The sequence below is a fragment of the Channa argus genome, chromosome 21 (genome assembly GCF_033026475.1).
Source record: "Channa argus isolate prfri chromosome 21, Channa argus male v1.0, whole genome shotgun sequence".
Taxonomy (NCBI): domain Eukaryota; kingdom Metazoa; phylum Chordata; class Actinopteri; order Anabantiformes; family Channidae; genus Channa; species Channa argus.
The window spans coordinates 18,852,648-18,874,347 of NC_090217.1; the positions used below are offsets into that span (position 1 = coordinate 18,852,648).

Here is a 21,700-nt window from a genome sequence, read left to right on the forward strand (position 1 = left end):
TGAAATGGCAGAGTTTGGGGATGAACAATAACAATATGGCTTTGTGGATTCAGATGTGGGAGAAATGTAAACACTCCAAGCCACGAGGACGCCGGTAAATGCAGTAATGTCTCTTGAAGGAGCTGACATTTGAAGACGTAGCTTCAAAGTGTCTGGGGTATATATGGGTGCAGAGCTGCTTGCATAGCCCACGACCCCTCTGTAAGATTCCTAGGCAATGCATTGTCCAAGTAGGCCGTCTAAATCATTTCCCATGACTTGGAGGTTTAGCCAGTGAATTACAGAGCAACAAAAGTGGCCCCCCTTCCACACATGTTTCAAAATGGAGAGAGGTGTATTTATTCATGTTCAGCACATATAGAATTTGTACTCATCAGCCCAACTGAAGCGTGTCAAAGTGAGGAATGATGTCAAGTAAATCTAAAAGAACGAGGAAACAGTTGCAGGAGATTGTTATTGGAGAGCATCAAAATGAGCAACTTCCCTGACCGGGAATCGAATCCTGGCCGCGGCGGTGAGAGCGCCGAATCCTAGCCACTAGACCATCAGGGAGAGTCAAGAGGAGAAAGAACGAGAATGAAAACTATATAACCCAGTAGTCAGGCTCCCACAAATTTGGTCGTTACACCTCGTTATTTCGCATTTGAAAGCAGCAGAGGCTTGCTGCCGGTCAGCATTCCCTGAGCGAGACACCTAGCCGCTACAGCATAGGGGGTCTCAGGTCCAACTTTGGTATTCACAAAATGTATAATACAACGATTGCACTTTTGAAAGGTTAAATATTGTTGTCAAATTCATTGGCCTCTCTATAAAACAAGTCCGTTATCTCATTTGAATTCCATTTTCACTGCAACAGCAACTTTAGTAATAATTCCTAATAATTATTGTGCCTCCTGTAAATGAAAAAAAATGGTTGACAGCTCCTTTTGTTTCGACCCATGTTCTGTAAATAAGTCTACCCTCTGTTTAGGTCAAGATTTCTAATGTGGAGCTTCCTTGACGCTCCCTGACATTGTGGCCGATGTGTGATTTACGCTGTCAAAGTTCAGTCATCCCAGGAAAGCAGCCCACCTCCAATTTTTGAGTAGTTGTGGCCGAGTGGTCAAGGCGATGGACTTGAAATCCACTGGGGTTTCCCCGCGCAGGTTCGAATCCTGTCAGCTACGTACGCCTCCCTTTTGGCCCTTTCTTCCCAGTGTTCCAGTGATAATGGGTTTTTCCAGGGAGATAACACGTGCAGACATTTCCAACGCACCTGAGCTGAATTAAGCGGCAAAAACAAATAATGTTCCTGATGGACTTTAGCAGCAAGGCCTGTGACTATTGATCTCGTATTATTTGAGTTTACTGTGCAACAGCTAAGTAAATATAGATTGATGACAATTTTGGCTCCTGTTGTGATCCAAACGAGCGGTTGACCTGCTCCTTATGTCGCAGTCTCTTTTGACTGATGCCATGTAAAAAACTTGGCGCATTCTTTCGGCCAAGAGTTCACATGTGGACTGTCTTTGACGGTGCTTGACGTCATCCCCGCTTAGAGGCTTCATATGTCAAAGTCCAACAGTTCCGGGACAGCATCCTATGTTCCCGTTGGAAGCAGTTTCGTCCCCGTGCTCAACCCCATAGACTCGACGTGCACTGGAGATTACCAGCGCAGGTTCACATCCTGTTACTACGTAAGCCTTAACTTTGACCCTTTTTTCCCATTGTTCAAGTGGAAGGTGGGATTTACTTCCTAAGGGGAGGTGCTACACACACGCATTCACGTAGCGCATGGTCTGAAAGTATGTGGTCAAATGGCAGAGTTTGGGGATGAACAATAACAATATGGCTTTGTGGATTCAGATGTGGGAGAAATGTAAACACTCCAAGCCACGAGGACGCCGGTAAATGCAGTAATATCTCTGGAAGGAGCTGACATTTGAAGACGTAGCTTCAAAGTGTCGGGGGTATATATGGGTGCAGAGCTGCTTGCATAGCCCACGACCCCTCTGTGGGATTCCTAGGCAATGCATTGTCCAAGTAGGCCGTCTAAATCATTTCCCATGACTTGGAGGTTTAGCCAGTGAATTACAGAGCAACAAAAGTGGCCCCCCTTCCACACATGTTTCAAAATGGAGAGAGGTGTATTTATTCATGTTCAGCACATATAGAATTTGTACTCATCAGCCCAACTGAAGCGTTTCAAAGTGAGGAATGATGTCAAGGAAATCTAAAAGAACGAGGAAACAGTTGCAGGAGATTGTTATTGGAGAGCATCAAAATGAGCAACTTCCCTGACCGGGAATCGAATCCTGGCCGCGGCGGTGAGAGCGCCGAATCCTAGCCACTAGACCATCAGGGAGAGTCAAGAGGAGAAAGAACGAGAATGAAAACAATATAACCCAGTAGTCAGGCTCCCACAAGTTTGGTCGTTACACCTCGTTAGTTCGCATTTGAAAGCAGCAGAGGCTTGCTGCCGGTCAGTATTCCCTGAGCGAGACACCTAGCCGCTACAGCATAGGGGGTCTCAGGTCCAACTTTGGTATTCACAAAATGTATAATACAACGATTGCACTTTTGAAAGGTTAAATATTGTTGTCAAATTCATTGGCCTCTCTATAAAACAAGTCCGTTATCTCATTTGAATTCCATTTTCACTGCAACAGCAACTTTAGTAATAATTCCTAATAATTATTGCGCCTCCTGTAAATGAAACAAAAATGGTTGACAGCTCCTTTTGTTTCGACCCATGTTCTGTAAATAAGTCTACCCTCTGTTTAGGTCAAGATTTCTAATGTGGAGCTTCCTTGACGCTCCCTGACATTGTGGCCGATGTGTGATTTGCGCTGTCAAAGTTCAGTCATCCCAGGAAAGCAACCCATCTCAAATCTTTGAGTAGTTGTGGGCGAGTGGTCAAGGCGATGGACTTGAAATCCATTGGGGTTTCCCCGCGCAGGTTAGAATCCTGTCAGCTACGTATGCCTCCCTTTTGGCCCTTTCTTCCCAGTGTTCCAGTGATAATGGGTTTCTCCAGGGAGATAACACGTGCAGACATTTCCAACGCACCTGAGCTGAATTAAGCGGCAAAAACAAATAATGTTCCTGATGGACTTTAGCAGCAAGGCCTGTGACTATTGATCTCGTATTATTTGAGTTTTCTGTGCAACAGCTAAGTAAATATAGATTGATGACAATTTTGGCTCCTGTTGTGATCCAAACGAGCGGTTGACCTGCTCCTTATGTCGCAGTCTCTTTTGACTGATGCCATGTAAAAAACTTGGCGCGTGCTTTCTAGAGGCCAAGAGTTCACCAGCGCAGGTTCAAATCCTGTTACTACGTAAGCCTTAACTTTGACCCTTTTTTCCCATTGTTCAAGTGGAAGGTGGGATTTGCTTCCTAAGGGGAGGTGTTACACACAGGCATTCACGTAGCGCATGGTCTGAAAGTATGGGGTCAAATGGCAGAGTTTGGGGATGAACAATAACAATATGGCTTTGTGGATTCAGATGTGGGAGAAATGTAAACACTCCAAGCCACGAGGACGCCGGTAAATGCAGTAATGTCTCTGGAAGGAGCTGACATTTGAAGACGTACCTTCAAAGTGTCGGGGGTATATATGGGTGCAGAGCTGCTTGCATAGCCCACGACCCCTCTGTGGGATTCCTAGGCAATGCATTGTCCAAGTAGGCCGTCTAAATCATTTCCCATGACTTGGAGGTTTAGCCAGTGAATTACAGAGCAACAAAAGTGGCCCCCCTTCCACACATGTTTCAAAATTGAGAGAGGTGAATTTATTCATGTTCAGTACATATAGAATTTGTACTCATCAGCCCAACTGAAGCGTGTCAAAGTGAGGAATGATGTCAAGGAAATCTAAAAGAACGAGGAAACAGTTGCAGGAGATTGTTATTGGAGAGCATCAAAATCAGCAAATTCCCTGACTGGGAATCGAACCAGGGCCGCGGCGTTGAGAGCGCCGAATCCTAGCCACTAGACCATCAGGGAGAGTCAAGAGGAGAAAGAACGAGAATGAAAACAATATAACCCAGTAGTCAGGCTCCCAAAAGTTTGGTCGTTACACCTCGTTATTTCGCATTGGAAAGCAGCCCGGCTTGAGTCTTTGAGTAGTTGTGGCCGAGTGGTCAAGGCGATGGACTCGAAATCCATTGGGGTTTCCCCGCACAGGTTGGAATCCTGCCAGCTACGTATCCCTCCCTTTTGGCCCTTTCTTCCCAGTGTTCCAGTGATAATGGGTTTCTCCAGGGAGATAACGCATGCAGACATTCCCAACGCTCCTGAATTCCTAGCCAATGCATTGTCCAAGTAGGCCTTCTAAATCATTTCCCATGACTTGGAGGTTTAGTCAATGAATTACAGCAAAACCCCTCAAAACTGTCAATCCATCAGCCGGGTCTGTATGCAAGTTGGGATCCTCCGTTTTTATACCAGCTGCTACATTGGCAACTGTACGTTGTTCTTTAAAATGTGATGGGGAGCAACAAAAGCGGGCCCCCTTCTATACATCTTTCAACATTGAGAGAGGTGTATTTATTCATCTTCAGTTCATATAGAATTTGTACTTATCAGCCCAACTGAAGTGTGTCAAAGTGTGGAATGATGTGATGGAGATCTAAAAGCACAAGGAAAAAGTTGCAGGAGATTGTTATTGGAGAGCATCAATGTGATCTAATTCCCTGACCGGGAATCGAACCCGGGCCGCGGCGGTGAGAGCTCCGAATCCTAGCCACTAGACCATCAGGGAGAGTCAAGACGGGAAGGAGCGAGAATGAAAACTATATAACCCAGTAGTCAGGCTCCCACAAATTTGGTCGTTACACCTCGTTATTTCGCATTGGAAAGCAGCAGAGGCTTGCTGCCGGTCAGCATTCCCTGAGCGAGACTCCTAGCCGCTACAGTATAGGGGGTCTCAGGTCCAACTTTGGTATTCACAAAATGTATAATACAACGATTGCACTTTTGAAAAGTTAAATATTGTTGTCAAATTCATTGGCCTCTCTATAAAACAAGTCCGTTATCTCATTTGAATTCCATTTTCAGTGCAACAGCAACTTTAGTAATAATTCCTAATAATTATTGCGCCTCCTGTAAATGAAAAAAAAAATGGTTGACAGCTCCTTTTGTTTCGACCCATGTTCTGTAAATAAGTCTACCCTCTGTTTAGGTCAAGATTTCTAATGTGGAGCTTCCTTGACGCTCCCTGACATTGTGGCCGATGTGTGATTTACGCTGTCAAAGTTCAGTCATCCCAGGAAAGCAGCCCACTTCCAATCTTTGAGTAGTTGTGGCCGAGTGGTCAAGGCGATGGACTTGAAATCCATTGGGGTTTCCCCGCGCAGGTTCGAATCCTGTCAGCTACGTACGCCTCCCTTTTGGCCCTTTCTTCCCAGTGTTCCAGTGATAATGGGTTTCTCCAGGGAGATAACACGTGCAGACATTTCCAACGCACCTGAGCTGAATTAAGCGGCAAAAACAAATAATGTTCCTGATGGACTTTAGCAGCAAGGCCTGTGACTATTGATCTCGTATTATTTGAGTTTTCTGTGCAACAGCTAAGTAAATATAGATTGATGACAATTTTGGCTCCTGTTGTGATCCAAACGAGCGGTTGACCTGCTCCTTATGTCGCAGTCTCTTTTGACTGATGCCATGTAAAAAACTTGGCGCATTCTTTCGGCCAAGAGTTCACATGTGGACTGTCTTTGACGGTGCTTGACGTCATCCCCGCTTAGAGGCTTCATATGTAAACGTCCAACTGTTCCGGGACAGCATCCTATGTTCCCGTTGGATGAAGTTTGGTCCCCGTGCTCAACCCCATAGACTCGACGTGCACTGGAGATTACCAGCGCAGGTTCACATCCTGTTACTACGTAAGCCTTAACTTTGACCCTTTTTTCCCATTGTTCAAGTGGAAGGTGGGATTTGCTTCCTAAGGGGAGGTGTTACACACAGGCATTCACGTAGCGCATGGTCTGAAAGTATGGGGTCAAATGGCAGAGTTTGGGGATGAACAATAACAATATGGCTTTGTGGATTCAGATGTGGGAGAAATGTAAACACTCCAAGCCACGAGGACGCCGGTAAATGCAGTAATGTCTCTGGAAGAGGCTGACATTTGAAGACGTAGCTTCAAAGTGTCGGGGGTATATATGGGTGCAGAGCTGCTTGCATAGCCCACGACCCCTCTGTGGGATTCCTAGGCAATGCATTGTCCAAGTAGGCCGTCTAAATCATTTCCCATGACTTGGAGGTTTAGCCAGTGAATTACAGAGCAACAAAAGTGGCCCCCCTTCCACACATGTTTCAAAATGGAGAGAGGTGTATTTATTCATGTTCAGCACATATAGAATTTGTACTCATCAGCCCAACTGAAGCGTGTCAAAGTGAGGAATGATGTCAAGGAAATCTAAAAGAACGAGGAAACAGTTGCAGGAGATTGTTATTGGAGAGCATCAAAATGAGCAACTTCCCTGACCGGGAATCGAATCCTGGCCGCGGCGGTGAGAGCGCCGAATCCTAGCCACTAGACCATCAGGGAGAGTCAAGAGGAGAAAGAACGAGAATGAAAACTATATAACCCAGTAGTCAGGCTCCCACAAATTTGGTCGTTACACCTCGTTATTTCGCATTGGAAAGCAGCCCGGCTTGAGTCTTTGAGTAGTTGTGGCCGAGTGGTCAAGGCGATGGACTCGAAATCCATTGGGGTTTCCCCGCGCAGGTTGGAATCCTGCCAGCTACGTATCCCTCCCTTTTGGCCCTTTCTTCCCAGTGTTCCAGTGATAATGGGTTTCTCCAGGGAGATAACGCATGCAGACATTCCCAACGCTCCTGAATTCCTAGCCAATGCATTGTCCAAGTAGGCCTTCTAAATCATTTCCCATGACTTGGAGGTTTAGTCAATGAATTACAGCAAAACCCCTCAAAACTGTTAATCCATCAGCCGGGTCTGTATGCAAGTTGGGATCCTCCGTTTTTATACCAGCTGCTACATTGGCAACTGTACGTTGTTCTTTAAAATGTGATGGGGAGCAACAAAAGCGGGCCCCCTTCTATACATCTTTCAACATTGAGAGAGGTGTATTTATTCATCTTCAGTTCATATAGAATTTGTACTTATCAGCCCAACTGAAATGTGTCAAAGTGTGGAATGATGTGATGGAGATCTAAAAGCACAAGGAAACAGTTGCAGGAGATTGTTATTGGAGAGCATCAATGTGATCTAATTCCCTGACCGGGAATCGAACCCAGGCCGCGGCCGGTGAGAGCGCCGAATCCTAGCCACTAGACCATCAGGGAGAGTCAAGACGGGAAGGAGCGAGAATGAAAACTATATAACCCAGTAGTCAGGCTCCCACAAATTTGGTCGTTACACCTCGTTATTTCGCATTTGAATGCAGCAGAGGCTTGCTGCCGGTCAGCATTCCCTGAGCGAGACTCCTAGCCGCTACAGTATAGGGGGTCTCAGGTCCAACTTTGGTATTCACAAAATGTATAATACAACGATTGCACTTTTGAAAAGTTAAATATTGTTGTCAAATTCATTGGCCTCTCTATAAAACAAGTCCGTTATCTCATTTGAATTCCATTTTCAGTGCAACAGCAACTTTAGTAATAATTCCTAATAATTATTGCGCCTCCTGTAAATGAAAAAAAAGAAATGGTTGACAGCTCTTTTTGTTTCGACCCATGTTCTGAAAATAAGTCTACCCTCTGTTTAGGTCAAGATTTCTAATGTGGAGCTTCCTTGACGCTCCCTGACAGGCTGTCAGGCTCCCACAAATTTGGTCGTTACACCTCGTTATTTCGCATTGGAAAGCAGCAGAGGCTTGCTGCCGGTCAGCATTCCCTGAGCGAGACTCCTAGCCGCTACAGTATAGGGGGTCTCAGGTCCAACTTTGGTATTCACAAAATGTATAATACAACGATTGCACTTTTGAAAAGTTAAATATTGTTGTCAAATTCATTGGCCTCTCTATAAAACAAGTCCGTTATCTCATTTGAATTCCATTTTCAGTGCAACAGCAACTTTAGTAATAATTCCTAATAATTATTGCGCCTCCTGTAAATGAAAAAAAAAATGGTTGACAGCTCCTTTTGTTTCGACCCATGTTCTGTAAATAAGTCTACCCTCTGTTTAGGTCAAGATTTCTAATGTGGAGCTTCCTTGACGCTCCCTGACATTGTGGCCGATGTGTGATTTACGCTGTCAAAGTTCAGTCATCCCAGGAAAGCAGCCCACTTCCAATCTTTGAGTAGTTGTGGCCGAGTGGTCAAGGCGATGGACTTGAAATCCATTGGGGTTTCCCCGCGCAGGTTCGAATCCTGTCAGCTACGTACGCCTCCCTTTTGGCCCTTTCTTCCCAGTGTTCCAGTGATAATGGGTTTCTCCAGGGAGATAACACGTGCAGACATTTCCAACGCACCTGAGCTGAATTAAGCGGCAAAAACAAATAATGTTCCTGATGGACTTTAGCAGCAAGGCCTGTGACTATTGATCTCGTATTATTTGAGTTTTCTGTGCAACAGCTAAGTAAATATAGATTGATGACAATTTTGGCTCCTGTTGTGATCCAAACGAGCGGTTGACCTGCTCCTTATGTCGCAGTCTCTTTTGACTGATGCCATGTAAAAAACTTGGCGCATTCTTTCGGCCAAGAGTTCACATGTGGACTGTCTTTGACGGTGCTTGACGTCATCCCCGCTTAGAGGCTTCATATGTAAACGTCCAACTGTTCCGGGACAGCATCCTATGTTCCCGTTGGATGAAGTTTGGTCCCCGTGCTCAACCCCATAGACTCGACGTGCACTGGAGATTACCAGCGCAGGTTCACATCCTGTTACTACGTAAGCCTTAACTTTGACCCTTTTTTCCCATTGTTCAAGTGGAAGGTGGGATTTGCTTCCTAAGGGGAGGTGTTACACACAGGCATTCACGTAGCGCATGGTCTGAAAGTATGGGGTCAAATGGCAGAGTTTGGGGATGAACAATAACAATATGGCTTTGTGGATTCAGATGTGGGAGAAATGTAAACACTCCAAGCCACGAGGACGCCGGTAAATGCAGTAATGTCTCTGGAAGGAGCTGACATTTGAAGACGTAGCTTCAAAGTGTCGGGGGTATATATGGGTGCAGAGCTGCTTGCATAGCCCACGACCCCTCTGTGGGATTCCTAGGCAATGCATTGTCCAAGTAGGCCGTCTAAATCATTTCCCATGACTTGGAGGTTTAGCCAGTGAATTACAGAGCAACAAAAGTGGCCCCCCTTCCACACATGTTTCAAAATGGAGAGAGGTGTATTTATTCATGTTCAGCACATATAGAATTTGTACTCATCAGCCCAACTGAAGCGTGTCAAAGTGAGGAATGATGTCAAGGAAATCTAAAAGAACGAGGAAACAGTTGCAGGAGATTGTTATTGGAGAGCATCAAAATGAGCAACTTCCCTGACCGGGAATCGAATCCTGGCCGCGGCGGTGAGAGCGCCGAATCCTAGCCAGTAGACCATCAGGGAGAGTCAAGAGGAGAAAGAACGAGAATGAAAACAATATAACCCAGTAGTCAGGCTCCCACAAGTTTGGTCGTTACACCTCGTTAGTTCGCATTGGAAAGCAGCCCGGCTTGAGTCTTTGAGTAGTTGTGGCCGAGTGGTCAAGGCGATGGACTCGAAATCCATTGGGGTTTCCCCGCGCAGGTTGGAATCCTGCCAGCTACGTATCCCTCCCTTTTGGCCCTTTCTTCCCAGTGTTCCAGTGATAATGGGTTTCTCCAGGGAGATAACGCATGCAGACATTCCCAACGCTCCTGAATTCCTAGCCAATGCATTGTCCAAGTAGGTCTTCTAAATCATTTCCCATGACTTGGAGGTTTAGTCAATGAATTACAACTGTCAATCCATCAGCCGGGTCTGTATGCAAGTTGGGATCCTCCGTTTTTATACCAGCTGCTACATTGGCAACTGTACGTTGTTCTTTAAAATGTGATGGGGAGCAACAAAAGCGGGCCCCCCTTCTATACATCTTTCAACATTGAGAGAGGTGTATTTATTCATCTTCAGTTCATATAGAATTTGTACTTATCAGCCCAACTGAAGTGTGTCAAAGTGTGGAATGATGTCATGGAGATCTAAAAGCACAAGGAAACAGTTGCAGGAGATTGTTATTGGAGAGCATCAATGTGATCTAATTCCCTGACCGGGAATCGAACCCGGGCCACGGCGGTGAGAGCGCCGAATCCTAGCCACTAGACCATCAGGGAGAGTCAAGAGGAGAAAGAACGAGAATGAAAACTATATAACCCAGTAGTCAGGCTCCCACAAATTTGGTCCTTACACCTCGTTATTTCGCATTTGAAAGCAGCAGAGGCTTGCTGCCGGTCAGCATTCCCTGAGCGAGACTCCTAGCCGCTACAGTATAGGGGGTCTCAGGTCCAACTTTGGTATTCACAAAATGTATAATACAACGATTGCACTTTTGAAAGGTTAAATATTGTTGTCAAATTCATTGGCCTCTCTATAAAACAAGTCCGTTATCTCATTTGAATTCCATTTTCAGTGCAACAGCAACTTTAGTAACAATTCCTAATAATTATTGCGCCTCCTGTAAATGAAAAAAAAAATGGTTGACAGCTCCTTTTGTTTCGACCCATGTTCTGTAAATAAGTCTACCCTCTGTTTAGGTCAAGATTTCTAATGTGGAGCTTCCTTGACGCTCCCTGACATTGTGGCCGATGTGTGATTTACGCTGTCAAAGTTCAGTCATCCCAGGAAAGCAGCCCACCTCCAATCTTTGAGTAGTTTTTGCCGAGTGGTCAAGGCGATGGACTTGAAATCCATTGGGGTTTCCCCGCGCAGGTTCGAATCCTGTCAGCTACGTGCGCCTCCCTTTTGGCCCTTTCTTCCCAGTGTTCCAGTGATAATGGGTTTCTCCAGGGAGATAACACGTGCAGACATTTCCAACGCACCTGAGCTGAATTAAGCTGATGGACTTTAGCAGCAAGGCCTGTGACTATTGATCTCGTATTATTTGAGTTTTCTGTGCAACAGCTAAGTAAATATAGATTGATGACAATTTTGGCTCCTGTTGTGATCCAAACGAGCGGTTGACCTGCTCCTTATGTCGCAGTCTCTTTTGACTGATGCCATGTAAAAAACTTGGCGCATTCTTTCGGCCAAGAGTTCACATGTGGACTGTCTTTGACGGTGCTTGACGTCATCCCCGCTTAGAGGCTTCATATGTCAACGTCCAACTGTTCCGGGACAGCATCCTATGTTCCCGTTGGATGCAGTTTGGTCCCCGTGCTCAACCCCATAGACTCGACGTGCACTGGAGATTACCAGCGCAGGTTCACATCCTGTTACTACGTAAGCCTTAACTTTGACCCTTTTTTCCCATTGTTCAAGTGGAAGGTGGGATTTGCTTCCTAAGGGGAGGTGTTACACACAGGCATTCACGTAGCGCATGGTCTGAAAGTATGGGGTCAAATGGCAGAGTTTGGGGATGAACAATAACAATATGGCTTTGTGGATTCAGATGTGGGAGAAATGTAAACACTCCAAGCCACGAGGACGCCGGTAAATGCAGTAATGTCTCTGGAAGGAGCTGACATTTGAAGACGTACCTTCAAAGTGTCGGGGGTATATATGGGTGCAGAGCTGCTTGCATAGCCCACGACCCCTCTGTGGGATTCCTAGGCAATGCATTGTCCAAGTAGGCCGTCTAAATCATTTCCCATGACTTGGAGGTTTAGCCAGTGAATTACAGAGCAACAAAAGTGGCCCCCCTTCCACACATGTTTCAAAATTGAGAGAGGTGAATTTATTCATGTTCAGTACATATAGAATTTGTACTCATCAGCCCAACTGAAGCGTGTCAAAGTGAGGAATGATGTCAAGGAAATCTAAAAGAACGAGGAAACAGTTGCAGGAGATTGTTATTGGAGGGCATCAAAATGAGCGAATTCCCTGACCGGGAATCGAACCCGGGCCGCGGCGGTGAGAGCGCCGAATCCTAGCCACTAGACCATCAGGGAGAGTCAAGAGGAGAAAGAACGAGAATGAAAACAATATAACCCAGTAGTCAGGCTCCCACAAGTTTGGTCGTTACACCTCGTTATTTCGCATTGGAAAGCAGCCCGGCTTGAGTCTTTGAGTAGTTGTGGCCGAGTGGTCAAGGCGATGGACTCGAAATCCATTGGGGTTTCCCCGTGCAGGTTGGAATCCTGCCAGCTACGTATCCCTCCCTTTTGGCCCTTTCTTCCCAGTGTTCCAGTGATAATGGGTTTCTCCAGGGAGATAACGCATGCAGACATTCCCAACGCTCCTGAATTCCTAGCCAATGCATTGTCCAAGTAGGCCTTCTAAATCATTTCCCATGACTTGGAGGTTTAGTCAATGAATTACAGCAAAACCCCTCAAAACTGTCAATCCATCAGCCGGGTCTGTATGCAAGTTGGGATCCTCCGTTTTTATACCAGCTGCTACATTGGCAACTGTACGTTGTTCTTTAAAATGTGATGGGGAGCAACAAAAGCGGGCCCCCTTCTATACATCTTTCAACATTGAGAGAGGTGTATTTATTCATCTTCAGTTCATATAGAATTTGTACTTATCAGCCCAACTGAAATGTGTCAAAGTGTGGAATGATGTGATGGAGATCTAAAAGCACAAGGAAACAGTTGCAGCAAAACCCCTCAAAACTGTCAATCCATCAGCCGGGTCTGTATGCAAGTTGGGATCCTCCGTTTTTATACCAGCTGCTACATTGGCAACTGTACGTTGTTCTTTAAAATGTGATGGGGAGCAACAAAAGCGGGCCCCCTTCTATACATCTTTCAACATTGAGAGAGGTGTATTTATTCATCTTCAGTTCATATAGAATTTGTACTTATCAGCCCAACTGAAATGTGTCAAAGTGTGGAATGATGTGATGGAGATCTAAAAGCACAAGGAAACAGTTGCAGGAGATTGTTATTGGAGAGCATCAATGTGATCTAATTCCCTGACCGGGAATCGAACCCGGGCCGCGGCGGTGAGCGCGCCGAATCCTAGCCACTAGACCATCAGGGAGAGTCAAGAAGGGAAGGAGCGAGAATGAAAACTATATAACCCAGTAGTCAGGCTCCCACAAATTTGGTCCTTACACCTCGTTATTTCGCATTGGAAAGCAGCAGAGGCTTGCTGCCGGTCAGCATTCCCTGAGCGAGACTCCTAGCCGCTACAGTATAGGGGGTCTCAGGTCCAACTTTGGTATTCACAAAATGTATAATACAACGATTGCACTTTTGAAAGGTTAAATATTGTTGTCAAATTCATTGGCCTCTCTATAAAACAAGTCCGTTATCTCATTTGAATTCCATTTTCAGTGCAACAGCAACTTTAGTAATAATTCCTAATAATTATTGCGCCTCCTGTAAATGAAAAAAAAATGGTTGACAGCTCCTTTTGTTTCGACCCATGTTCTGTAAATAAGTCTACCCTCTGTTTAGGTCAAGATTTCTAATGTGGAGCTTCCTTGACGCTCCCTGACATTGTGGCCGATGTGTGATTTACGCTGTCAAAGTTCAGTCATCCCAGGAAAGCAGCCCACCTCCAATCTTTGAGTAGTTGTGGCCGAGTGGTCAAGGCGATGGACTTGAAATCCATTGGGGTTTCCCCGCGCAGGTTCGAATCCTGTCAGCTACGTACGCCTCCCTTTTGGCCCTTTCTTCCCAGTGTTCCAGTGATAATGGGTTTCTCCAGGGAGATAACACGTGCAGACATTTCCAACGCACCTGAGCTGAATTAAGCGGCAAAAACAAATAATGTTCCAGATGGACTTTAGCAGCAAGGCCTGTGACTATTGATCTCGTATTATTTGAGTTTTCTGTGCAACAGCTAAGTAAATATAGATTGATGACAATTTTGGCTCCTGTTGTGATCCAAACGAGCGGTTGACCTGCTCCTTATGTCGCAGTCTCTTTTGACTGATGCCATGTAAAAAACTTGGCGCATTCTTTCGGCCAAGAGTTCACATGTGGACTGTCTTTGACGGTGCTTGACGTCATCCCCGCTTAGAGGCTTCATATGTCAACGTCCAACTGTTCCGGGACAGCATCCTATGTTCCCGTTGGATGCAGTTTGGTCCCCGTGCTCAACCCCATAGACTCGACGTGCACTGGAGATTACCAGCGCAGGTTCACATCCTGTTACTACGTAAGCCTTAACTTTGACCCTTTTTTCCCATTGTTCAAGTGGAAGGTGGGATTTGCTTCCTAAGGGGAGGTGTTACACACAGGCATTCACGTAGCGCATGGTCTGAAAGTATGGGGTCAAATGGCAGAGTTTGGGGATGAACAATAACAATATGGCTTTGTGGATTCAGATGTGGGAGAAATGTAAACACTCCAAGCCACGAGGACGCCGGTAAATGCAGTAATGTCTCTTGAAGGAGCTGACATTTGAAGACGTAGCTTCAAAGTGTCTGGGGTATATATGGGTGCAGAGCTGCTTGCATAGCCCACGACCCCTCTGTAAGATTCCTAGGCAATGCATTGTCCAAGTAGGCCGTCTAAATCATTTCCCATGACTTGGAGGTTTAGCCAGTGAATTACAGAGCAACAAAAGTGGCCCCCCTTCCACACATGTTTCAAAATGGAGAGAGGTGTATTTATTCATGTTCAGCACATATAGAATTTGTACTCATCAGCCCAACTGAAGCGTGTCAAAGTGAGGAATGATGTCAAGGAAATCTAAAAGAACGAGGAAACAGTTGCAGCAGATTGTTATTGGAGAGCATCAAAATGAGCAAATTCCCTGACCGGGAATCGAACCCGGGCCGCGGCGGTGAGAGCGCCGAATCCTAGCCACTAGACCATCAGGGAGAGTCAAGAGAAGAAAGAACAAGAATGAAAACAATATAACCCAGTAGTCAGGCTCCCACAAGTTTGGTCGTTACACCTCGTTATTTCGCATTGGAAAGCAGCCCGGCTTGAGTCTTTGAGTAGTTGTGGCCGAGTGGTCAAGGCGATGGACTCGAAATCCATTGGGGTTTCCCTGCGCAGGTTCGAATCCTGTCAGCTACGTATGCCTCCCTTTCTTCTCAGTGTTCCAGTGATAATGGGTTTCTCCAGGGAGATAACACGTGCAAACATTTCCAACGCACCTGAGCTGAATTAAGCGGCAAAAACAAATAATGTTCCTGATGGACTTTAGCAGCAAGGCCTGTGACTATTGATCTCGTATTATTTGAGTTTTCTGTGCAACAGCTAAGTAAATATAGATTGATGACAATTTTGGCTCCTGTTGTGATCCAATCGAGCGGTTGACCTGCTCCTTATGTCGCAGTCTCTTTTGACTGATGCCATGTAAAAAACTTGGCGCATTCTTTCGGCCAAGAGTTCACATGTGTACTGTCCCTGACGGTTCTTGACGTCATCCCCGCTTAGAGGCTTCATATGTCAAAGTCCAACTGTTCCAGGACAGCATCCTATGTTCCCGTTGGATTCAGTTTCGTCCCCGTGCTCAACCCCATAGACTCGACGTGCACTGGAGATTAGCAGCGCAGGTTCACATCCTGTTACTACGTAAGCCTTAACTTTGACCCTTTTTTCCCATTGTTCAAGTGGAAGGTGGGATTTGCTTCCTAAGGGGAGGTGTTACACACAGGCATTCACGTAGCGCATGGTCTGAAAGTATGGGGTCAAATGGCAGAGTTTGGGGATGAACAATAACAATATGGCTTTGTGGATTCAGATGTGGGAGAAATGTAAACACTCCAAGCCACGAGGACGCCGGTAAATGCAGTAATGTCTCTGGAAGGAGCTGACATTTGAAGACGTAGCTTCAAAGTGTCGGGGGTATATATGGGTGCAGAGCTGCTTGCATAGCCCACGACCCCTCTGTGGGATTCCTAGGCAATGCATTGTCCAAGTAGGCCGTCTAAATCATTTCCCATGACTTGGAGGTTTAGCCAGTGAATTACAGAGCAACAAAAGTGGCCCCCCTTCCACACATGTTTCAAAATTGAGAGAGGTGAATTTATTCATGTTCAGTACATATAGAATTTGTACTCATCAGCCCAACTGAAGCGTGTCAAAGTCAGGAATGATGTCAAGGAAATCTAAAAGAACGAGGAAACAGTTGCAGGAGATTGTTATTGGAGGGCATCAAAATCAGCAAATTCCCTGACCGGGAATCGACCTGGGCCGCGGCGGTGAGAGCGCCGAATCCTAGCCACTAGACCATCAGGGAGAGTCAAGAGGAGAAAGAACGAGAATGAAAACAATATAACCCAGTAGTCAGGCTCCCACAAGTTTGGTCGTTACACCTCGTTATTTCGCATTGGAAAGCAGCCCGGCTTGAGTCTTTGAGTAGTTGTGGCCGAGTGGTCAAGGCGATGGACTCGAAATCCATTGGGGTTTCCCCGCGCAGGTTTGAATCCTGCCAGCTACGTATCCCTCCCTTTTGGCCCTTTCTTCCCAGTGTTCCAGTGATAATGGGTTTCTCCAGGGATATAACGCATGCAGACATTCCCAACGTTCCTGAATTCCTAGCCAATGCATTGTCCAAGTAGGCCTTCTAAATCATTTCCCATGACTTGGAGGTTTAGTCAATGAATTACAGCAAAACCCCTCAAAACTGTCAATCCATCAGCCGGGTCTGTATGCAAGTTGGGATCCTCCGTTTTTATACCAGCTGCTACATTGGCAACTGTACATTGTTCTTTAAAATGTGATGGGGAGCAACAAAAGCGGGCCCCCTTCTATACATCTTTCAACATTGAGAGAGGTGTATTTATTCATCTTCAGTTCATATAGAATTTGTACTTATCAGCCCAACTGAAATGTGTCAAAGTGTGGAATGATGTGATGGAGATCTAAAAGCACAAGGAAACAGTTGCAGGAGATTGTTATTGGAGAGCATCAATGTGATCTAATTCCCTGACCGAGAATCGAACCCGGGCCGCGGCGGTGAGAGCGCCGAATCCTAGCCACTAGACCATCAGGGAGAGTCAAGAGAAGAAACAACGAGAATGAAAACAATATAACCCAGTAGTCAGGCTCCCACAAGTTTGGTCGTTACACCTCGTTATTTCGCATTGGAAAGCAGCCCGGCTTGAGTCTTTGAGTAGTTGTGGCCGAGTGGTCAAGGCGATGGACTCGAAATCCATTGGGGTTTCCCCGCGCATGTTGGAATCCTGCCAGCTACGTATCCCTCCCTTTTGGCCCTTTCTTCCCAGTGTTCCAGTGATAATGGGTTTCTCCAGGGAGATAACGCATGCAGACATTCCCAACGCTCCTGAATTCCTAGCCAATGCATTGTCCAAGTAGGCCTTCTAAATCATTTCCCATGACTTGGAGGTTTAGTCAATGAATTACAGCAAAACCCCTCAAAACTGTCAATCCATCAGCCGGGTCTGTATGCAAGTTGGGATCCTCCGTTTTTATACCAGCTGCTACATTGGCAACTGTACGTTGTTCTTTAAAATGTGATGGGGAGCAACAAAAGCGGGCCCCCTTCTATACATCTTTCAACATTGAGAGAGGTGTATTTATTCATCTTCAGTTCATATAGAATTTGTACTTATCAGCCCAACTGAAGTGTGTCAAAGTGTGGAATGATGTGATGGAGATCTAAAAGCACAAGGAAACAGTTGCAGGAGATTGTTATTGGAGAGCATCAATGTGATCTAATTCCCTGACCGGGAATCGAACCCGGGCCGCGGCGGTGAGAGCGCCGAATCCTAGCCACTAGACCATCAGGGAGAGTCAAGACGGGAAGGAGCGAGAATGAAAACTATATAACCCAGTAGTCAGGCTCCCACAAATTTGGTCGTTACACCTCGTTATTTCGCATTGGAAAGCAGCAGAGGCTTGCTGCCGGTCAGCATTCCCTGAGCGAGACTCCTAGCCGCTACAGTATAGGGGGTCTCAGGTCCAACTTTGGTATTCACAAAATGTATAATACAACGATTGCACTTTTGAAAGGTTAAATATTGTTGTCAAATTCATTGGCCTCTCTATAAAACAAGTCCGTTATCTCATTTGAATTCCAATTTCAGTGCAACAGCAACTTTAGTAATAATTCCTAATAATTATTGCGCTTCCTGTAAATGAAAAAAAAAATGGTTGACAGCTCCTTTTGTTTCGACCCATGTTCTGTAAATAAGTCTACCCTCTGTTTAGGTCAAGATTTCTAATGTGGAGCTTCCTTGACGATCCCTGACATTGTGGCCGATGTGTGATTTACGCTGTCAAAGTTCAGTCATCCCAGGAAAGCAGCCCACCTCCAATCTTTGAGTAGTTGTGGCCGAGTGGTCAAGGCGATGGACTTGAAATCCATTGGGGTTTCCCCGCGCAGGTTCGAATCCTGTCAGCTACGTACGCCTCCCTTTTGGCCCTTTCTTCCCAGTGTTCCAGTGATAATGGGTTTCTCCAGGGAGATAACACGTGCAGACATTTCCAACGCACCTGAGCTGAATTAAGCGGCAAAAACAAATAATGTTCCTGATGGACTTTAGCAGCAAGGCCTGTGACTATTGATCTCGTATTATTTGAGTTTTCTGTGCAACAGCTAAGTAAATATAGATTGATGACAATTTTGGCTCCTGTTGTGATCCAAACGAGCGGTTGACCTGCTCCTTATGTCGCAGTCTCTTTTGACTGATGCCATGTAAAAAACTTGGCGCATTCTTTCGGCCAAGAGTTCACATGTGGACTGTCTTTGACGGTGCTTGACGTCATCCCCGCTTAGAGGCTTCATATGTAAACGTCCAACTGTTCCGGGACAGCATCCTATGTTCCCGTTGGATGCAGTTTGGTCCCCGTGCTCAACCCCATAGACTCGACGTGCACTGGAGATTACTTGGCGCATTCTTTCGGCCAAGAGTTCACATGTGGACTGTCTTTGACGGTGCTTGACGTCATCCCCGCTTAGAGGCTTCATATGTAAACGTCCAACTGTTCCGGGACAGCATCCTATGTTCCCGTTGGATGCAGTTTGGTCCCCGTGCTCAACCCCATAGACTCGACGTGCACTGGAGATTACCAGCGCAGGTTCACATCCTGTTACTACGTAAGCCTTAACTTTGACCCTTTTTTCCCATTGTTCAAGTGGAAGGTGGGATTTGCTTCCTAAGGGGAGGTGTTACACACAGGCATTCACGTAGCGCATGGTCTGAAAGTATGGGGTCAAATGGCAGAGTTTGGGGAACAATATGGCTTTGTGGATTCAGATGTGGGAGAAATGTAAACACTCCAAGCCACGAAGACGCCGGTAAATGCAGTAATGTCTCTGGAAGGAGCTGACATTTGAAGACGTAGCTTCAAAGTGTCTGGGGTATATATGGGTGCAGAGCTGCTTGCATAGCCCACGACCCCTCTGTGGGATTCCTAGGCAATGCATTGTCCAAGTAGGCCGTCTAAATCATTTCCCATGACTTGGAGGTTTAGCCAGTGAATTACAGAGCAACAAAAGTGGCCCCCCTTCCACACATGTTTCAAAATGGAGAGAGGTGTATTTATTCATGTTCAGCACATATAGAATTTGTACTCATCAGCCCAACTGAAGCGTGTCAAAGTGAGGAATGATGTCAAGGAAATTTAAAAGAATGAGGAAACAGTTGCAGGAGATTGTTATTGGAGAGCATCAAAATGAGCAAATTCCCTGACCGGGAATCGAACCCGGGCCGCGGCGGTGAGAGCGCCGAATCCTAGCCACTAGACCATCAGGGAGAGTCAAGAGGAGAAAGAACGAGAATGAAAACTATATAACCCAGTAGTCAGGCTCCCACAAATTTGGTCGTTACACCTCGTTATTTCGCATTTGAAAGCAGCAGAGGCTTGCTGCCGGTCAGTATTCCCTGAGCGAGACACCTAGCCGCTACAGCATAGGGGGTCTCAGGTCCAACTTTGGTATTCACAAAATGTATAATACAACGATTGCACTTTTGAAAGGTTAAATATTGTTGTCAAATTCATTGGCCTCTCTATAAAACAAGTCCGTTATCTCATTTGAATTCCATTTTCACTGCAACAGCAACTTTAGTAATAATTCCTAATAATTATTGCGCCTCCTGTAAATGAAACAAAAATGGTTGACAGCTCCTTTTGTTTCGACCCATGTTCTGTAAATAAGTCTACCCTCTGTTTAGGTCAAGATTTCTAATGTGGAGCTTCCTTGACGCTCCCTGACATTGTGGCCGATGTGTGATTTGCGCTGTCAAAGTTCAGTCATCCCAGGAAAGCAACCCATCTCAAATCTTTGAGTAGTTGTGGGCGAGTGGTCAAGGCGATGGACTTGAAATCCATTGGGGTTTCCCCGCGCAGGTTAGAATCCTGTCAGCTACGTATGCCTCCCTTTTGGCCCTTTCTTCCCAGTGTTCCAGTGATAATGGGTTTCTCCAGGGAGATAACACGTGCAGACATTTCCAACGCACCTGAGCTGAATTAAGCGGCAAAAACAAATAATGTTCCTGATGGACTTTAGCAGCAAGGCCTGTGACTATTGATCTCGTATTATTTGAGTTTTCTGTGCAACAGCTAAGTAAATATAGATTGATGACAATTTTGGCTCCTGTTGTGATCCAAACGAGCGGTTGACCTGCTCCTTATGTCGCAGTCTCTTTTGACTGATGCCATGTAAAAAACTTGGCGCGTGCTTTCTAGAGGCCAAGAGTTCACCAGCGCAGGTTCAAATCCTGTTACTACGTAAGCCTTAACTTTGACCCTTTTTTCCCATTGTTCAAGTGGAAGGTGGGATTTGCTTCCTAAGGGGAGGTGTTACACACAGGCATTCACGTAGCGCATGGTCTGAAAGTATGGGGTCAAATGGCAGAGTTTGGGGATGAACAATAACAATATGGCTTTGTGGATTCAGATGTGGGAGAAATGTAAACACTCCAAGCCACGAGGACGCCGGTAAATGCAGTAATGTCTCTGGAAGGAGCTGACATTTGAAGACGTACCTTCAAAGTGTCGGGGGTATATATGGGTGCAGAGCTGCTTGCATAGCCCACGACCCCTCTGTGGGATTCCTAGGCAATGCATTGTCCAAGTAGGCCGTCTAAATCATTTCCCATGACTTGGAGGTTTAGCCAGTGAATTACAGAGCAACAAAAGTGGCCCCCCTTCCACACATGTTTCAAAATTGAGAGAGGTGAATTTATTCATGTTCAGTACATATAGAATTTGTACTCATCAGCCCAACTGAAGCGTGTCAAAGTGAGGAATGATGTCAAGGAAATCTAAAAGAACGAGGAAACAGTTGCAGGAGATTGTTATTGGAGAGCATCAAAATCAGCAAATTCCCTGACTGGGAATCGAACCAGGGCCGCGGCGTTGAGAGCGCCGAATCCTAGCCACTAGACCATCAGGGAGAGTCAAGAGGAGAAAGAACGATAATGAAAACAATATAACCCAGTAGTCAGGCTCCCAAAAGTTTGGTCGTTACACCTCGTTATTTCGCATTGGAAAGCAGCCCGGCTTGAGTCTTTGAGTAGTTGTGGCCGAGTGGTCAAGGCGATGGACTCGAAATCCATTGGGGTTTCCCCGCACAGGTTGGAATCCTGCCAGCTACGTATCCCTCCCTTTTGGCCCTTTCTTCCCAGTGTTCCAGTGATAATGGGTTTCTCCAGGGAGATAACGCATGCAGACATTCCCAACGCTCCTGAATTCCTAGCCAATGCATTGTCCAAGTAGGCCTTCTAAATCATTTCCCATGACTTG

General features: G+C 45.8%; 24 non-coding genes across 24 annotated transcripts; 16 read left to right on the plus strand and 8 right to left on the minus strand.

Annotated features, from left to right (window-relative positions):
• Nucleotides 1-1,084: 1,084 nt before the first annotated feature.
• trnas-uga (transfer RNA serine (anticodon UGA)) lies at nt 1,085-1,166 on the plus strand. The gene has a single exon. It is a non-coding gene; the product is annotated as a tRNA-Ser (tRNA).
• A 1,711-nt stretch (nt 1,167-2,877) lies between these two features.
• Nucleotides 2,878-2,959, plus strand: trnas-uga (transfer RNA serine (anticodon UGA)). Its single transcript has one exon. It is a non-coding gene; the product is annotated as a tRNA-Ser (tRNA).
• Nucleotides 2,960-4,106: 1,147 nt separating this feature from the next.
• On the plus strand, nt 4,107-4,188 carry trnas-cga (transfer RNA serine (anticodon CGA)). The gene has a single exon. It is a non-coding gene; the product is annotated as a tRNA-Ser (tRNA).
• Nucleotides 4,189-4,672: 484 nt separating this feature from the next.
• trnae-cuc (transfer RNA glutamic acid (anticodon CUC)) lies at nt 4,673-4,744 on the minus strand. Its single transcript has one exon. It is a non-coding gene; the product is annotated as a tRNA-Glu (tRNA).
• Nucleotides 4,745-5,278: 534 nt separating this feature from the next.
• On the plus strand, nt 5,279-5,360 carry trnas-uga (transfer RNA serine (anticodon UGA)). Its single transcript has one exon. It is a non-coding gene; the product is annotated as a tRNA-Ser (tRNA).
• A 1,297-nt stretch (nt 5,361-6,657) lies between these two features.
• Nucleotides 6,658-6,739, plus strand: trnas-cga (transfer RNA serine (anticodon CGA)). The gene has a single exon. It is a non-coding gene; the product is annotated as a tRNA-Ser (tRNA).
• Nucleotides 6,740-8,252: 1,513 nt separating this feature from the next.
• On the plus strand, nt 8,253-8,334 carry trnas-uga (transfer RNA serine (anticodon UGA)). Its single transcript has one exon. It is a non-coding gene; the product is annotated as a tRNA-Ser (tRNA).
• A 1,297-nt stretch (nt 8,335-9,631) lies between these two features.
• On the plus strand, nt 9,632-9,713 carry trnas-cga (transfer RNA serine (anticodon CGA)). Its single transcript has one exon. It is a non-coding gene; the product is annotated as a tRNA-Ser (tRNA).
• A 470-nt stretch (nt 9,714-10,183) lies between these two features.
• Nucleotides 10,184-10,255, minus strand: trnae-cuc (transfer RNA glutamic acid (anticodon CUC)). The gene has a single exon. It is a non-coding gene; the product is annotated as a tRNA-Glu (tRNA).
• Nucleotides 10,256-10,789: 534 nt separating this feature from the next.
• On the plus strand, nt 10,790-10,871 carry trnas-uga (transfer RNA serine (anticodon UGA)). The gene has a single exon. It is a non-coding gene; the product is annotated as a tRNA-Ser (tRNA).
• Nucleotides 10,872-11,956: 1,085 nt separating this feature from the next.
• Nucleotides 11,957-12,028, minus strand: trnae-cuc (transfer RNA glutamic acid (anticodon CUC)). The gene has a single exon. It is a non-coding gene; the product is annotated as a tRNA-Glu (tRNA).
• A 119-nt stretch (nt 12,029-12,147) lies between these two features.
• On the plus strand, nt 12,148-12,229 carry trnas-cga (transfer RNA serine (anticodon CGA)). Its single transcript has one exon. It is a non-coding gene; the product is annotated as a tRNA-Ser (tRNA).
• A 763-nt stretch (nt 12,230-12,992) lies between these two features.
• On the minus strand, nt 12,993-13,064 carry trnae-cuc (transfer RNA glutamic acid (anticodon CUC)). Its single transcript has one exon. It is a non-coding gene; the product is annotated as a tRNA-Glu (tRNA).
• Nucleotides 13,065-13,597: 533 nt separating this feature from the next.
• trnas-uga (transfer RNA serine (anticodon UGA)) lies at nt 13,598-13,679 on the plus strand. The gene has a single exon. It is a non-coding gene; the product is annotated as a tRNA-Ser (tRNA).
• Nucleotides 13,680-14,785: 1,106 nt separating this feature from the next.
• trnae-cuc (transfer RNA glutamic acid (anticodon CUC)) lies at nt 14,786-14,857 on the minus strand. The gene has a single exon. It is a non-coding gene; the product is annotated as a tRNA-Glu (tRNA).
• Nucleotides 14,858-14,976: 119 nt separating this feature from the next.
• trnas-cga (transfer RNA serine (anticodon CGA)) lies at nt 14,977-15,058 on the plus strand. The gene has a single exon. It is a non-coding gene; the product is annotated as a tRNA-Ser (tRNA).
• A 1,287-nt stretch (nt 15,059-16,345) lies between these two features.
• On the plus strand, nt 16,346-16,427 carry trnas-cga (transfer RNA serine (anticodon CGA)). The gene has a single exon. It is a non-coding gene; the product is annotated as a tRNA-Ser (tRNA).
• Nucleotides 16,428-16,911: 484 nt separating this feature from the next.
• trnae-cuc (transfer RNA glutamic acid (anticodon CUC)) lies at nt 16,912-16,983 on the minus strand. The gene has a single exon. It is a non-coding gene; the product is annotated as a tRNA-Glu (tRNA).
• Nucleotides 16,984-17,102: 119 nt separating this feature from the next.
• trnas-cga (transfer RNA serine (anticodon CGA)) lies at nt 17,103-17,184 on the plus strand. Its single transcript has one exon. It is a non-coding gene; the product is annotated as a tRNA-Ser (tRNA).
• Nucleotides 17,185-17,668: 484 nt separating this feature from the next.
• trnae-cuc (transfer RNA glutamic acid (anticodon CUC)) lies at nt 17,669-17,740 on the minus strand. Its single transcript has one exon. It is a non-coding gene; the product is annotated as a tRNA-Glu (tRNA).
• Nucleotides 17,741-18,274: 534 nt separating this feature from the next.
• On the plus strand, nt 18,275-18,356 carry trnas-uga (transfer RNA serine (anticodon UGA)). The gene has a single exon. It is a non-coding gene; the product is annotated as a tRNA-Ser (tRNA).
• Nucleotides 18,357-19,636: 1,280 nt separating this feature from the next.
• On the minus strand, nt 19,637-19,708 carry trnae-cuc (transfer RNA glutamic acid (anticodon CUC)). Its single transcript has one exon. It is a non-coding gene; the product is annotated as a tRNA-Glu (tRNA).
• Nucleotides 19,709-20,241: 533 nt separating this feature from the next.
• On the plus strand, nt 20,242-20,323 carry trnas-uga (transfer RNA serine (anticodon UGA)). Its single transcript has one exon. It is a non-coding gene; the product is annotated as a tRNA-Ser (tRNA).
• Nucleotides 20,324-21,470: 1,147 nt separating this feature from the next.
• trnas-cga (transfer RNA serine (anticodon CGA)) lies at nt 21,471-21,552 on the plus strand. The gene has a single exon. It is a non-coding gene; the product is annotated as a tRNA-Ser (tRNA).
• The last annotated feature ends 148 nt before the right edge of the window (nt 21,553-21,700 follow it).